Genomic DNA, 16515 nt, shown 5'->3' on the forward strand with positions numbered 1-16515 from the left:
TGGTTTATGGTGGTATGGGGGATTGAACCTGGGACTTTGGAGCCTCAGGCATGAGAGTCTGTTTGCATAACCATTATGCTATTTCCCCCACCCTGGTCCCTGCTTTCAAGAAATTATTTTTTAACATTGAGATGTTTCATCTATAGTATATTCCCTATTATAGGCCCAAAACTCACTAAGAATTTTATTTGAATAAAGCTGATGAAATCACTTGTCAGTGGGTTTTAAAGTAGAGAACATGAATAAGTCATAAAAAAATTATCTATGACTTGTGAAACTAATTATATTATAGTCACATGCTTTTTATATTAAAAGATTTAATAGCTGTCCTTGGTGAAAAGCTCTAAAGAGAGCCGACAACACATAATTCTGAGTTACTCAAATTTATTGTATATTTCTACCTCAGACTCCAACCCAATTATAAAATCCACTCTCTGGGTAAAGCGGAATTCGGTCATATTCTTAATACACAAATATTTTCTTATTTTTTTTAAAAAAGCTGATCCAATAATTTCAACTATTATTTTAACATGTTTTCCAACTTTAGTTTAGAAGACATACATACATTTAACATCCTTTTCACATTAATGCATGACTTACAGAATTCTTAATATCTGATACATTATTGAAACAGATAATTTGGAGCTAGTATTTTATATAAATATGAAAAACTACAAGATGCATTTCAAATAGGTAGAGTCCTATTTAGAAGGCAGTGTTAAGTCTTCACAATATGACTCTGTACAATGAACTGTTGGAATTTCCAAAATCTGAAAAGTCCAAATAGAGCATAAATGCAAAACTATCTTAAAAATCCTACTAGATCGGGGGTATAGCATAATGGTTATGCAAAGAGACTTTCATGCCTGAGGCTCTCAAGTCTCAGGTTCAATCCCCCACACCACCATAAGCCAGAGCTGAGCAGTGCTCTGGTAAAAAAAATAAATAAAAGAAATTCCTAATCTTTAAAAAAAAAAAATTAAAAAAAAAAATCCTACTAGATCTTTGGTCTTCCTACATTGAATGGATTTTTTTTTTTTTTTGGCTCCAGGGTTATTGCTGGGGCTCGATCGGTGTTTGTACTCCACTGCTCCCGGAGGCTATTTTTTCCATTTTGTTGCCCTTGTTGTTTATCATTGTTATTATTATTGTCGTTATTGCTATCATTGTTGTTGGATAGGACAGAGAGAAATCAAGAGAGGAGGGGAAAACAGAGGGGGGTGAGAAAGGCAGACACCTGCAGACCTGCTTCACTGCTTGTGAAACGACCCCCTGCAGGTGGGGAGGGGGGTGTGGTGCCCTCAAACCGGGATCCTTAAGCTGCTCCTTGTGCTTTGCCCCATGTGTCCCGTGGCCCACTGAGCTATTGCAAGGCCCCCACTGAATGATTTTTTTAACTTTTTTTTTTCACCTCCAGGGTTATTGCTGGGGCTCAGTGCCTGCACTATGAATCCACTGCTCTTGATGGCCATCTTTTTTCCATTGTTGTTACTGTTATTGTTGCTGCTGTTGTTGTTAGATAGGACAGAGAAACAGAGAGGAGGGAGAGGGGTAGAGAAAGACAGATACCTGCAGAGCTGCTTCAATCATGAAGCAATCCCCTGCAGGTGGGGGGGGCTCGCTTTGCACCATGTGCACTTAACCACCCGGTTTTTAATATTTTTAAAGAATTTATTTATTTATTTATTCATGAAAAAGATAGGAGGAGATAAAGAACCAGACATCACTCTGGTATATGTGCTGCCTGGGATCGAACTCCATTGAGAATACAATGCTTTATCCACTACACCACCTCCCAGACCAAGGTTTTTTAACATTTTATGCAAATGTTTTCTATACAAAGATTTTATAATCCATCACAACTGTCAACAGGTTTTCTTTCAGTAGCAGCAAAAAAATCCACGGTATAACTATCACTGATAAATCCAAGGACATGTCTTTGGTTCCATAGCGCACTCTGAAACCTTGGGCAATGAATAGATTCAATCTCAACCCCCCCACCTCATTGTACAGGTAATAATAGTAACGAACATGTAATGAGATAGTAGGCAGGTTTTTTTTACAATACTTACCATGTACATATTACTAAATAATGGTTAAATATCATTGTTGTTAGCTAATAGGAAAACTTAAGAGGCACATAAAAAAAACAAATTCTTCATTCTAGTCTCATATGTATTATACTCCAATAAATGAATCTAAACAGTCTATGTAAAATTAATTTAAAATTCAATAAAGAAACTTTCACTGTTTTTTGCAATACTAAAAACAGTTAGTTTGACATAGTTTAGAGATTTACATGGATACAGATATCAGACATTTATTTGGTTCAAGTTAACTGTTATTACCCTCTACCTAATTATTGACTTCCAAATTACTTTTATTTATTATTATTATTATTTTAATTGCCACCAGGGTTGTCGCTGGGGTTCGGTGCTGGCACTACGAACCTACCACTCCTGGTGGCATTTTCCCCCCACCCTTTCTATTTCACTGATAGGCTAGAGAGGAAACGAAAGGGAGAGACAGACAGACGAATACACAGCACATATAGATGCAGGGACATACAGCAGGCCTGCTTCACTGCCTGTGAAACTCCCCCCCCAACCCCCGTAGGTGGGGAGCCTTAGCTTGAACCTGAGTCCTTGAGCATGTAATGGTGGACCCAGAGCACCACCACCCCACCTCCATTTTTATTTTAAAGATGTATTTATTTAGTGAGAATGGGAAAAAAAATAGAAAACAATATTACCTTTTATGAAGACTTTAGCAGAGAGCTGAGTTAATTAGAATAATTTATTTTCCTTGCATCTTTTCTGGTAGCAATATCTTCTTGCCCATTTCTATTCATGAATTATAATAGCTATACAAAACATCAACCTTTGTCCTTCCTCACAGATCACAACGTTCACCTTTATTATTCTTACTCTTTAGACTCTATTTACCCATCTATTCCCACCTAATCATTAACTCCAAACCCATGATTTCTTCCCAGCTTTAAACAGTCATAAGTCTCACAGGCAACTTTCTCCTCTTCTGTCTATACTACTTCTTCTAATATGGTTTACAATATCACTGTTAAAACTACACTGAAAGACAACTCAAATACCCATTAAGTCTTATTTCCCTAATCATCTCCAGAATTCATATATTGTCCTCCTAGCAGTTTTCTTTGGCCCTTCTTCAAGGCAGAAAATATGTCAACTGCATTACACAACTAACTTACTTTATCTTCAAGATTATTTCAATGAGAACAGCTCTTTCCATTGGATAGAGGAAGCTAAGCCTTAGGAAATCAAGTAGCTTGGCCAAGATTACCCCATTAGGAAGTTTTACCTTATTTTCTCACATGCTTTCAATGTGACTCTGATGACTATATATGTGCTCAGAAATATCATCCTTATTCCTTCGCTAGGAGTATTACTATTTGAGAGTTAATATCAAGCCCATCACTGAATATGAATGACTGTTGACACTTTTTTTTTTTAACCAGAGCCCTAATCAGCTCAGGCTTATGGGGGAGGGGGAGAGGTGGGGAATTGAACCTGAGACTTGGGAGCCTCAGGCATGAGAGACTCTCTGCCTAACCATTATGCTATCTACCCTGGCTCCAAGACACAATTTTTAAGCTCCTGGTGTTGATTTTTGAAACTTTGAGAGTGACAAAATGAACTCAGAGTTCCTTACTTTTTATGAATGTTTAAGAAAAGATCTTTGCATTGGAAAACTTGACTACATAATTACAAGATCTTTTATTCTAGGACCCTCAATAAGCAGAGTTAGCATTCAGTTTTTCAATTATGGATTCCTAGGAACAAAAAGGCTCATCACTAACTGGGGAAAATCCACCCAGGAATATTTTGAAAATAATTGCATACATACCCTGATCCTAGTGTGTTATTTAGATTCTGAGTTCATTATTTCTTCATTAATGAAGGATGGTATCACATATTTTAGTGATAGTCGTGAAAAAAAAAAGCCTGATGCAAATAAATAAGTCAATAAATTGTAAATTTTATTATTTGGTTTCTAATAGACACATAATTTCATCTTTTAATTCAATATCATATTATTTTAACTGCAATCATGTCAGTTATAACTCCTAGTGACTTTTCTGTCCAGATTCTAAACATGAATACTGAATAAATTTAGCAAAAAAAAAAAAAATTCAAGTAAACATATTGAGAGCATACATATATGTGTTCTCAATATGTTTACTTGGGTTTTAGTAATATATATATATTACTAAAATCCATCATAAGCCACAGCTGAGCTCTCTGGTGTCTCATTAAATAAAAATTAAAAAAAAAAAAAAAAAAAAGAACTCAAGTTCCTTCTTTTACTAAAAAAAAAAAAAAAAACTACTCACACATTTAACACTTTCTATAAAGCTATCAATAGTCTACTTTACTAATACATATTCATATCCAGTATCTTATCTCAATTTCTTACAAAAACTCTAACGCCTCTTATATTTTAAATGTCTACAGAAGCTCACTTCTCTTAATCTTTACTTTCTCTAGCTCCTCTTACCAGCCTCAGCAAAAGAAAAGCTAGGTAAAGAGATTATCTAGGTAGGGCAAAAAATAGGACATGCAGAGAATATATTCTGGACACTGATAATAAAAAGTAAAATTGTTACTTGTGTGACATGTAGCAAACTAGAGCAGAAAGAAAATTTTATTTAATCTTTGATAGAGGTTAACTCATGTTTCTTTCATATCAAGGTTTAATAATTCTAGGCAGAAATTCAGAGAATACACAATCCTGACTAGTAATAAAATAATAAGTGAAGTTACTAACACTTTTTTCCCCAATAATATTTTAGATGGAAGAGAAAATATCCTACCATAAAGCTACTACTAAGTATATAAGGAGAAACAAACTTTTGCCTAGTTGCCTTACAACACCTTTCTCTCCCCCAAGATCCACATATTTACAGGGCCACACCCTGTTATATCGTCTTGCTAAACTCTCACAAGACTCCACTTGAGTTAATTTTTTCTTCTAAGACTTCCTTGCTAGGATCTGGTTAAAGAGAGCATGTAATGAAGAGAATCTAAAAGAGTATCTACATTTAGAATAGATGAGAGTTAGATGGACATTTGAGGGGATCATCAAAACACCTTGTAATTAATTATTTCTATATGATCACAGGCTTACACTGTAAATTAATCCAAGTCTCCTGGGTAAGCATTTTAGGGATAACAAGTTCCCTGTGGACATGTCCGTCTTGTTTTTAGATACTAAATAAGTATTCATAAATTAAGCCAGAATAGCTACATATTCTACTATTCATTTTAATAAATAGTCTAGGTAAAATCTGAACAAATTCAAAGACTGGGTTTTGAATAACTGCTTGACAAGAAAACCTGCTTGACAAGATATTGCTATAGATTTCTTTCAGGACGAAAATATTATGGAACTCATTTTCTTTTCTTTTCAAATTTATCCATGTATCATAAGCAAGAAAAAGACATCGGCTCTGGAGTAAGATGGTGCTGAAGATTGGAACTAGGGCCTCTGGCATGCAAATTGAACTATATCCCAAGTCTGGAACTAATTTTCAAATAAAGGTTTATTAACAAGTCAAGATAAGCAAGACTCAGCATGAACTGACAGAAAAGCCTTCATAATGTGTTCTTAATATCAAACTTCATAAGACAGCAAGCTTGTTGAAACCTGTAGTTTCAACCACTCTTTACTGTGGAATCTTCATACTCTTCCTCCCAAAAGGCTTTTCTAAATTTTCTAATCCCAACAGGGGAAAAAAAAATTAATAAAGGCTACCTATAGGAATTTCTTTCCTGAAGAACAATCACCAACTTGAAAGTTGTTTTAAGGCACAACCAACAGAAAAAAATTTCAGTTTTGGAATGTCGAACTATCTAAGCACCTGGGATGTATAAGACAAAACAAAGAGAATGAAAAGATAAATAACTCAACAGTAAATATGATAATATAGCCTACTCCTATGGATTTCCTGATTTGTAAGCTGAAGCTCAAAGGTTAAAGGACTTCCATGAACACATGTATTCTGGAGAACAGCTATGACTAAACAGTTCTTGTCTCCAATAGCAGTGTTCCCTTCAACAGGTTATTCTGTAATTATAGTCATCACTTCATCCCTTCAAACTAAAATATAAAGATACACCACACAACGTGTAAAGTGAAATTTTGATGGCTTCAGCATTTAACTCTGTTATTTCTCAAGTATATATTTGAGAAAGCTAGTCAAACTACATCAGTATTACTCTATCTCATCTATAATTACTGATGTGAAAAAATGTTTAATGATATAAAATTAAAAATATCTCAAGCAATTTCTAGCAAGCACAGTTCATTAGTTTCAATTTGCTTGCAGGCTGAAAGTAATCATTCCTACAGATTCAGTATTTAATCAACTACTTGTGAATTAAGCATATGGCAGAATCAGAGTGGACCGAGTAAGAAATGTTACTTTGTACTTGAAACTACTTAATGGCAAAAGAAACATTAAATCAATAAAAATAATACCTATAACTAGAATGTACGAGTTGGAGGGGGTGATGTCCCTAGTCAACTGTCTAATTTGCAGTTACAGAAATACAATCTTTGGAAAATACCCAGTACATAAAAAAGTAAAAATGTTCTAGGTAAAAAGCTGGGTGGAGGGAGCGCTGTTGAACTCATGGGAGATCAGAGCATTGTTTAGATAAGTTCTTGGACTCTTCAGAGCTCTTCCCAACGCTCTCATCGTTTAAAATCCTAAAGCTCTAGTTTGAAAGGTCAAGTTTGTTTTTTTTTTCTTAGAACATTAAAAAAATATTCTAGGAGTCTGGCGGTAGCGCAGTGGGTTAAGCGCAGGTGGCGCAAAGCACAAGGACGGGTCAAGGATCCCGGTTCGAGCCCCCGACTCCCCACCTGCAGGGGAGTCGCTTCACAAGCGGTGAAGCAGGTCTGCAGGTGTCTGTCTTTCTCTCCCCCCTCTGTCTTCCCCTCCTTTCTCCATTTCTCTCTGCCCTATCCAACAACAGTAACTACAACAATAAAACAACAAGTGCAACAAAAGGGAATAAATAAATATTCTAAATGTTTTCAATAATGCTCTTTACTCTGGAAAAACACTACCTACCTCCTACACAAGTCTACACCGCCCATACTCTTCCCACCTTGTAAAACTGCATTCAACTTACTCCAATTAGAAATTTTAGGACTGAATGGGGAGTGTAGAGAGATGCAAATATATCTTGGTTTGACCTACTGATGTGACCTCTGTGAGTTTCTCATTTTTAAGTACCATGCGGTGCTTTAGAACAGAGGCGGGGGGGGGGGGGGGCGGCTTTTGGCAACCAGTGTTCAAAACATACCTAAAACTGAGGTTGACAAAAGGCTCTGCACTGCAAGCTGCCCTTCAAGAAAGCATTTTAAATCTACAAGAGTAGAGCCATACCTCAACCAAACTCTAAAACCAACTTTTTAAAAAACTCAATTTAGAGAGTAAAAAAGGAGGGGGCAAGTCAATGTAAGTTACTGATCTGGTAGGTGCCTCAACAGTGAATGAAGGCATCATCACTGACGAGTTCTGGAGGAGCCTCACGCCCATTTCTACCCCGACACTCCCGCCGCCCCTAAAATCCACAGCTAATTCTCCAGAATCCCGGGTCTGGGGGTTCAGTTCGCCTCAAAGGACGCTTCCTCCCTCCGTTCAGCCGGGCTCTCCACTAGAGGTTGGAGCCCATGGCGCCCCGGAAGGCGCGGCCTGGAGGGCAGGAACCCAGGGCTCGGCCAAGCCCCCTCCCCGCCCGGGAAAAGTTCCGTCGGTCGCTTTCGGGCCACGCCGCCCCCCGGCCCTCGCCCGCGTTGCCGCCGCCAACACTCCGCCCGGAGGGTCGCGCCCCCTCGCAGCCCAGCCGCCTCCAACACCCGCCCCCGCCCTCCGGCCGCGTTAACCCCTAGCAGCCCGCCGCGGGCTCCGGGAGGAGGCTGGGCCAGGGGGTGGAGTTCTCGCGTCTCCTCCCAGGAGCGCCCGGGCAGACGCCCGGCTTGTTTACAGGCCCCAGGCCCCAGGCCAGGCCGCCGTCGCCGCAGCCGCCGCCGCCGCGCAGGCCCGCGCTGCCCGCCCGCCCTCGGCCCGAGCGTCGCGCTTACCCGGAGCAGCCGCGGGCGGGCAGGTCCCAGGTCGGCCGAGGCGGCGACGGCGGCCGGGGAGGGGGCGAGAAGGGGGTCACCACGGCGGCAGTCGACCAGGTCGGGCCGGGGACGGGACGGAGGAGAGGAGGAGCCGGGTTGCGTCCGGGCCCCCGGCTCTCGGCGCCCTCGCGGCTCAGATCATCCGGGCGTTGGAGCGGGAGGCGGAGAGCGGGTCCCGGAGGAGGAGGAAGAGCCGAAGATTCATCGCTTTCGCGCCCCACCTGCCTGGCCCCCCACCCCCCTCCCCAACCTGCCGTTCCGGCGCTGCAGCCGCCCGAGCACCCGAAGCTGCGGGCCGGGCCGGCGCCGAGACCACTGCTCCCTCGCTCCCGCGCGCGCTCCCGCCCCTAGCGCCGCCGCCGCCGCCGCCGCCACCACCACCGCCTGGAGCGCGTCCCCGCGCAGACGCGTTCACGATGGCGCTTGCCGCTCCTCCCCCGCTCCTCCGTTCGCCCCGCCCCGCCGGCTTAGCCGTCCCTACAGCTGCGGAGCGGTGGAGCAGCTAGAGAGACCCGGATGTCGCTAAGCAGGAACTGCGGCGCGGGCTGGTGGGCGGGGGAGGGGCGGCCATGGGTGACGTCACTGCCCTGCCCAGCTTCTGTCGCCTGTGCCGCCTCGCGGCCGCAGCCCTAAACCGTGACGGAAAAGAATATCCGAATACCGGAACCAGGACTGGGTTCTGTACAGAGCATATGATTCTTAGGAGCCGCGGGAAGCGAGTGTCCCTCCAAACAGCTGGGACTCTGGAGTGCCCTCCTGGGCGTCCTCGCCTCCTGCCCCATGCGCTTCTACCTGTACGCAAATACACCTCCCTTACCGGAAGGGCGAAGACTTCCACTGAGCCCGGAGGACTGTGCTCTGACTTTTGACCTCTCTCAAGCGCAGTCGTGGCCTGGTCGCGGCCTTGTCCCTGGTTCTAAAGCACGCTCTGTCCCAGGCCATCCTCCAAGAGGATCCCAGAGGCCAATTCAGCCGCACACCTCGTGTAGCACACCTCGTGTAGCACCACTCCGCCCACCCCATCCCCCCCCACACAACACACGGGAGTGCAGCTGAGACATGCACTGCACGGGGCACATGCTCCGTCTGAGTTTCTGGCAGATTATCCCTCTGTGGCTCGTGGGATCCCACATTGTATTTATTAGCACGTGTTAGACAGTCACGTGGTTCTGTCACAGAAGCCCTCCTACGATCTCCATGAGGTTAAAAGAAAGGATTTTTCCCCAAAAAAATCTGGATGTTGATCAAAACGTAACTGCTGCTTCTATTAAGAGTGAGAGAGCAACTAAACCTAATTTCAACTGCACGTGCAGGCGGCCAAAATCCAGTTTAGCTAGCTAGACTACGGAAAACCCGACCCACGCTGTTTGCAGACGCCGGGGATAGAATGACAAACGCAAGGCGGCCAATGAATCAGAACCCGAGAGCAGTGCATCACCAGCACGGGTTCTCATTGGTTGCGATGCCTTTCCCTCTCTCAGGCTTCTCTTGAGGCTTAACCTGTTCGTGGATTTGACCTACACCACATTCTCAGAAAAAGTAGTTTAAAAGAAAATTACATGTTTTGAAAAATACATCCATGTAAATACAAAGAAAAACCAAATACTTAATTGTATAAGCCTAGTACTTTTAAAAGAACATCTGAAAATAACTAACCAAACGGTGTGCCTGATAAAAAGGTAAAGTTGTTGCCATTTACTATAGCAATTTATACACAGCTACTTTGTATTTCCCTAAAACTGTCTTATTAATCTACTCTTAAAAGAAACTTGTTTTGACTTTCTGACCTTCAGTAAACATTTTCAAAGTTAAAATCCACTCCAGCTTTTTTTTCTTTTTTCTTTCAATGTAACAGTTTGGGGAATGTTCTACACTTTTCACATTTAGGCTAAGGTTCTAACAAAGATTAAATAGTATCACCAAATGGTCACTGGCCGACCAAATCTTAAAGGAATCCAAAATCACACCCAATATCTGTAAGGTCAAAATTTCTTAGAGTAAAATGAAGATGGATCAAATCCAGGTAATCAAAGTAAAAATAATATTCACTTACGCATTAGATCCCAGTATCATCTAAGGACACATTTCCTAATTACTTCTCAATACACCTGCAAAAAAAAAATGGATCAAAGATCTTTGAAATTGCCTTATAGGAGTCCTTAATACTTCAAACAAGTAGCAACATAGTTAACATGATCAATACCATTCTGAAATAGCAACATAGTTAACATGATCAATACCATTCTGAAACAGAAAAGCTTATATGGCAATCACTATTTGGACAGCCCTTAGAAAACAAACTTTCTTTTTTTAAAAATTTATTTCTTTATTGGGCAATTAATGTTTTACATTCAACAGTAAATACAATAGTTTGTACATGCATAACATTCCCCAGTTTCCCATTTAACAATACAACCCCCACTATGTCATTTATCATCCTTCATGGACCTGTATTCTCCCCACCCACCCACCCCAGAGTCTTTTGCTTTGGTGCAATATGCCAATTCCATTTCAGGTTTTACTTGTGAGAAAACAAACTTTCTTATTCAGAACCTGTGTCACCAGTGGCAGTAATGGACCATAGAGAACTTGGTCTTACTGTTTTCTGCTTCTTTCTTTTGGGCTTTGATACATTTGTAGGACAATCTGGGTCAATTGTAACAGAAGAGAGAAAAAGTAGTGTGGGAGGAGTCTGCATAGGAAACTTACGGGTTATAAGGTTAACATTTCAAATATGTAACAGATAACCTTATTTTATGAATAAACTTGATATTTAATATTCCCTTCCTTTTACTAAATACTATATTCACTAAATATCCTAAATACTCCTCAAATATCATGTGAGGGGAGGGGCAGGGGATTGGGGCTTAATATTTTAGAAAATATGGAAAGGATACACACACACACACACACACACATATATATGAGTCTGCTTGGACCTTCTACACATATTTGGGGTATTCGTAGTAAAAAAAAAAGTGTGTGGACTGCCAGTGAGAATATATATCACCAGTAATACATGTAATCACTTTATAAGTAATTTATGACATGACTGCTTTGTAAATCTGTTCTATTTGAGTTACAAGAGAAGAAGAAGATTTTCTAAACAATTTAGCTTTCAAGTCTTGAGTTTAACTGCATGTTATTAGCTTAATTATTGGAAGGCCTGGTTTCAGGATGCGGATGGTAGTGTAGTAAAAAATCTAGAACTCTTTTTTTATTTTAATTTTTTTATATTTATTTATTATCCCCTTTGTTGTCCTTGTTGTTTAACATTGTTGTGGTTACTGATGTTGTTTTGGAGGATAGGACAGAGAGAAATAGAGAGAGGAGGGGAAGACAGAGAGGGGGAAAGAAAGACAGACACCTGCAGATCTGTTTCACCACCTGTGAAGAGACGCCCCTGCAGGTGGGGAGCCGGGGGGCTCAAACCAGGATTTATGCTGGTCCTTGCACTTTGTGCCACGTGCACTTAACCCGCTGCGCCACCGCCTGACTCCCTAGAACTCAATCTATTCAGCAATACTCTCTCCTCTACAATCATTAATATCGGGGTTTGAAGAAAATTCCTTCAGTAACAATAACATTCCTTGTTCCCATATTACAATTGTGAACCCAACCAAGAAAAGCACTCTTGAAGACTGCCTGGATTGGACTTCTTAACATATTTATCTCAGCAGAAAATGACCCCCCCACCCACCACCACCACCACCCAGTTCCTCAGAAGGAATACCTAAGAATCCCTTTCACCTATGTCATTCACCCTTTCATACTGAAGCTAACCACTACCCAAGAGTTACAAGCCAAGCAGAAAATGGATTTAACTCTCCCTTCTACTTCACTACCTATTTCATTATTCTTTCTCACAGATACCATCTTCATTGGTCCTCCTTTTCTTTTTTCCTTTTCTTATGGTTCTTCTCACTTTCTCCTGTTCTCTTTTTACCTCCTTTACCCTTCTTTTCCCCATTTCTCTCCTTTTTTTTTTTTTTTTTTTGTCTCCAGGGTTATTGCTGGGGCTCAGTGCCTGCACCATGAATCCACTACTCCTGGAGGCCATTTTTTTTCCCCTTTTGTTGCCCTTGTTGTAGCCTTGTTGTGGTTATTATTGTTCTTGATGATGTCATTGCTGTTGGATAAGACAGAGAGAAATGGAGAGAGGAGGGGAAGACAGAGATGGGGAGAGAAAGATAGACACCTGCAGACCTGCTTCACCGCCTGTGAAGCAACTCCCCAGGTGGGGAGCCCAGGGCTCTAATCCTTAGGCAGGTCCTTGCTCTTTATGCCACATGCACTTAACCCACTGTGCTACTTCCTGACCCCCCTCTTCTTTTTCTTTAACTGAGTCCAAATTACACCTTCTGCTACTTACTTTCTCTTCAAGCAGTACATATGAGTAGATAGTATACCTAAAACAATTTTGTTGGGGGGTGGATATATCAGAGGGCTGTGCCCCCCTCCTCCCCACCCTCTATGTCACCTGTTTAAAGTACAGTTAACAGAATGAGAACCCTGTTCTGTATAGCATCACTGACTAGTCCCTTTAGGTTGGGGCAAAGGAGAGTCAGTCAGCAATCTTGGGCTACCACCATGGTTCCTCCTGGACCTTTAGAGAAATGTACATTAGTCTAAACACCACAGAGTAGTCCCTGAAGAGACAAACAATGCACTCTTGCTTCAAGAGAGTTGGAGATGACCAAAATCCTACAATATTGGTTGGATTTTGTCAGACTAGTTAATTTGCTCAACAGATAGTCTCAGTGGGCACAATGATGGTGGGGGTGGGGGGAGTGTACACTAATGACATTAGTGGGAAAAACTCTAGTCCCCAAGTTGATGACATTATAATAAAGGAAAATGATTAGATAGATAGATGATAGATAGATGAGTGTGATCAATGCTGTGAAGAAAATGGATTTGGGAAATTACTTAAAATTGAAATAAGTGCTTAGACTTACTTCAAGTAGCATTTTCAGTAGCATTAAGATACTGACTTCACAAAGAATCAAGGGAGAATTTCCCACTTAGAGGGATTCAGTGTGGACAAACTGAAGCAAAAACAGCTTAGCAGAGAAGAGTTGTCTACAGCAAATATCTTATAAAGTTGCTCAAGTTTAGTGAGGGTTTCAATTCAGGATATTTGGAGCACTTGATCTGACTTACAGATAGGATAACATTTTGAGCAGAGGAGTAAAAGTCTATACAATATAGCTTAGTGAAAAAAAAAAAAAAAACAATATAGCTTAGTGAATTTGTATGATCCCCCCCAGCAAATATTTTTTTTAAAAATTAGTATGAAAACACAAAGGTCCTCTGTGTAAAAACTGATATCTAGAAGAATTCTGCAAGTCTAGAATGAGATCCCTTCAGATAATGGTGGCTAGGAATGAATAAACTATAAGCTTGGAAAAATTAGTTTTTATCCCTATACAGAAAGCCATATTTTTAGAGAGCCATGAGAAAGACTAACCAAAACAAACAAGCTGAATGGACTTCTTGAAAACACTTCTTTTAAGTGTGTACTAGTTGATTTTATTGGGTTTTCAGAGAAATCCTGATTTTTTTTCCTCCAGGGTTATTGCTGGGGCTCAGTACAGGCTGACATATTTTCATATGTTTTTCTATGCAAAAGTGTGTCATGGCTTTCCCAACAACCCAACAGAAGATATTAAACTTACATATCTTTTTTTTTTCACAAAGGGTTAGCATATATCGACTAGATGATAATTTATTTGTTGGGTGCCTTTTTACATCTGAAAAGTGACAAAACATGAGCATCTCAAAAAAAGTTGTTTCTTTTTAATTGGGGTATTAATATTTTGTGTTTGACAGTAAATACAATAGTTTGTACATGCATAACATTTCCCAGTTTTCCACATAACAATACAACCCCACTCGGTCCTCTGCCATCATGCTCCAGGACCTGAACCCTTCCCCGCACCACCCCAGAGTCTTTTACTTTAGTGCAGTACACCAACTTCATTCCAAGTTCTGCTTAGTGTTTTCTCTTCTGATCTTGTTTTTCAACTTCTGCCTATGAGTGATATCATCCCATGTTCATCCTTCTGTTCTGACTTATTTCACTTAACATGATTTCTTCAAGCTCTATCCAAGATGATCTGAAAATGGTGAAATCACCATTTTTAATACCTGAGTAGTATTTTATTGTGTTTATATACCACAACTTGTTCATCCACTCATCTGTTGTTGGACATCTGGGTTGCTTCCAGGTTTTGGCTATTACAAATTGTGCTGCCAAGAACATATGTGTACACAGATCTTTATGGATGGTTGTGTTGGGTTCCTTAGGATATATCCCCAGGAGAGGAATTTCAGGATCATAGTGTAGGTCCATTTCTAGCCTTCTCCAGACTGTTTTTCACAGGGGTTGAACTAATTTACATTCCCACCAGCAGTGCAGAAGGGTTCCTTTGTCCCCCACAGCCTCTCCATCATTTGTTGCTGCTACCTTTTCTGATGTATGACATTCTCACAGGAGTGAAGTGGTATCTTATTGTTGTCTTTATTTGCATTTTGCTGACAATCAATGACTTGGAGCATTTTTTTTTCATATGTTTCTCTGTATTTTAGACCTCTTCTATGATAAATATTCTGTCCATGTCCTCTCCCCATTTTTGGATGGGGTCATTTATTTTCTTGCTGCTGAGTTTGGCAAGCTCTTTATATATTTTGGTTATTAAAATCTTGTTTGATATATGGCATGTAAAGATCTTCCCCCATTCTGTGAGGGGTCTCTTGGTTTGGGTATTGGTTTCTTTTGCTGTGCAGAAGCTTTTTAACTTGATGTAGTCCCATTGGTTTATTTTTGCCTTAGTCTTCTTGGTAATTGGATTTATTTCATTGAAGATGTCTTTAAAATTTATATGGAAAAGAGTTCTGCCAGTATTTTCCTCTAATTATTTGGTAGCTTCTGGTCTAAGTGGTCCTTGATTCACTTGGAATTTACTTTTGTGTTTGGTAAAATATAGTGGTTCAGATTCATTTTTCTGCATGTTTCAACTCAGTTTTTCCAACACCATTCACTGAAGAGTCTGTCCTTTCCCCATTTAATAGTTTGGGCACCTTTGTCAAAGATTAGATGTCCATAGGTGTGGGAGCTTACTTCTGGGCTCTCAGTTCTATTCCGCTGGTCAGTGTGTCTATTCATGTTCCAGTACCAAGCAGTTTTGATTACAATGGACCTATAATACAATTACTTACATACCTTTCAACACTGCACCACATTTTGCATTCTTAACAATGGTAGCCTGGCTAAACAACAGTGTTGAAATGATCTTCATAGTAAAGACTTTTTTTTTATTTTATTTATTCCCTTTTGTTGCCCTTGTTGTTTTATTGTTGTAGTTATTATTGTTGTTGTCGTTGTTGGATAGGACAGAGAGAAATGGAGAGAGGAGGGGAAGACAAAGAGGAGGAGAGAAAGATAGACACCTGCAGACCTGCTTCACCGCCTGTGAAGCGACTCCCCTGCAGGTGGGGAGCCTGGGTTCGAACAGGGATCCTTATGCCGGTCCTTGTGCTTTGCGCCACCTGCGCTTAACCCGCTGCGCTACAGCCCGACTCCCAATAGTAAAGACTTTCATCTGTATCTGGCTCTGCATTTCACAAAGCACTGTCACTTAACCCAGTCTATTTAGTCCTCACAACAGTCCTATGGGCTGGTTCACCAAAGGCTGTTATTTTCATTCTTTGCAGAAACTAAGTGTCTGAGAGGGTAAAACTAGCAATCTATCAAAATCAATGATTGGTACTTAGATCTTTCCCTATGGATTGTCACTAGCTTTTAGGTACCAATAATAATAAGTGTATCATGGAAATCCGGATGTAGAACAGGATTTACTTTATTTATTTAAAAATAAAATTGGTATGATCTTTTTTTGGCTAGAGACAGCCAGAAATTTGGAGGGAAGGAGGTGATAGAGGGAGAGACATAGAGACGCTTGCAACCCTGCTTCACCACTGACAAAGCTTTCCCTCTACAAATGGGGACTGGGAGCTCAAACCCAGGTCCTTGTGCATTGTAACGTGCTCTCAACCAGGTGCACCACCACCCGGCCCCGAGGATTTACTTTAATAACAGTGTTGTATAGAGTTGACCTGTATCAGTTCCTAAGTAGAGATGCTCACATTTCCAGGAACATTGTTAGCTGTTTGTTCAATGTAGTCATTATTAAAATTAAGTTATGTAACCTTTTAATTAAATAAAATTTAAAGGTAATATATAGTAAAAACACATCACTTCCAGATTATTTTACTTTATCCTACTATTATTATTACTACATATACTCAAGTCTATCTATATATGCTATGTATGTTGATGAT

General features: G+C 40.6%; 1 protein-coding gene across 2 annotated transcripts in view; it reads right to left on the reverse strand.

Annotated features, from left to right (window-relative positions):
- The window catches only part of PPM1A (protein phosphatase, Mg2+/Mn2+ dependent 1A), a 51729-nt gene extending 43457 nt beyond the window's left edge, over positions 1–8272 (reverse strand). Inside the window, exon 1 of one of the 2 annotated variants that reach the window (XM_007519263.2) lies at positions 8131–8272. The gene's annotated coding sequence lies outside the window, so the exon portion shown is untranslated. The remainder of the gene's footprint in view (positions 1–8130) is intronic. The other variant, XM_016186502.2, reaches the window with a different exon arrangement.
- Between the last annotated feature and the right edge of the window lie 8243 nt (positions 8273–16515).

Source organism: Erinaceus europaeus, chromosome 16, assembly GCF_950295315.1.
Source record: "Erinaceus europaeus chromosome 16, mEriEur2.1, whole genome shotgun sequence".
NCBI classification, from domain to species: Eukaryota; Metazoa; Chordata; class Mammalia; order Eulipotyphla; family Erinaceidae; genus Erinaceus; species Erinaceus europaeus.